The sequence below is a fragment of the Pteropus vampyrus genome, unplaced genomic scaffold, assembly GCF_000151845.1.
Source record: "Pteropus vampyrus isolate Shadow unplaced genomic scaffold, Pvam_2.0 Scaffold981, whole genome shotgun sequence".
In the NCBI taxonomy this organism is placed as follows: Eukaryota; Metazoa; Chordata; class Mammalia; order Chiroptera; family Pteropodidae; genus Pteropus; species Pteropus vampyrus.
Window position 1 is genome coordinate 4,700 of NW_011889762.1, and position 784 is coordinate 5,483.

Here is a 784-nt window from a genome sequence, read left to right on the forward strand (position 1 = left end):
GAAAGTCAGTCCCCGCCTTGGCCGTAAACGAACTGCGGGACTCGCCTGAGGACAGCCTGGAGGGCAGGGTCACGCGGGCAGCTGCGGGCAGCTACCGTCCAGCCCGGCGTCGTCCTTGGCAGCCGCAGCGACCTGCATCAGTGCAGAAACCACGGTGCGGGTCATGCGTAGCCACGGGTGTGGCCGTAAACGTTGGCGTGTGTGTGGGCGCACCGATCCAGTGAATGCGGGCGCTCACATCTTCACCCGGTCCCGCCTCGTTGGAGCCGTGCACGCGGACTAATTGCCACCTCTGTGGTCCCCTCCCCCGTGCCAAGCACGCAGAACCGGCTCTCCCATTACGAGGGAGCCCCAGGCACGAAGCTCGTGTCCGCCTGGCGGACGCAGACAAAGGAGTCTTGAGCTCGCCGGGTGATAACACGGCGACATTTTTTGGGCGACCTTGGCCGGCCCGTGTTTTCCAAGACGCCTCGTGCGAACACCATGAAGCCGACAGCCTGGGCACCGCTGAGAAGCGCCCCGTTCCAGAAGCATCTCGCCGGCACTTCCCAGGCCCCCCTGTCCTGTCAGCTGCTCCCGTGGCGTCTGCGAGACCCGCCCGAGTCTTCACACCCCACGTGCAGCAGCAGCGCCGTGCAGGCTGCACCCACTGGGTGCTCAGACGATCGAAAAACGACCCACTTTCGACCGGTGCCTCTCGTCACTGCCCCACGTCCATAGACGCTAAGACTGTGACGCTGGCTTTGGAGAGAGAGGAGAAAAAGCAGCTTTGAACTGCGAGTCG

The 784-nt window shown here is 64.3% G+C and overlaps 1 protein-coding gene across 1 annotated transcript in view; it reads left to right on the top strand.

Moving 5' to 3' along the window:
* The window catches only part of LOC105309991 (putative serine/threonine-protein kinase PRKY), an 18,449-nt gene that overhangs the window by 977 nt on the left and 16,688 nt on the right, over positions 1–784 (top strand). The window lies entirely within an intron of this gene.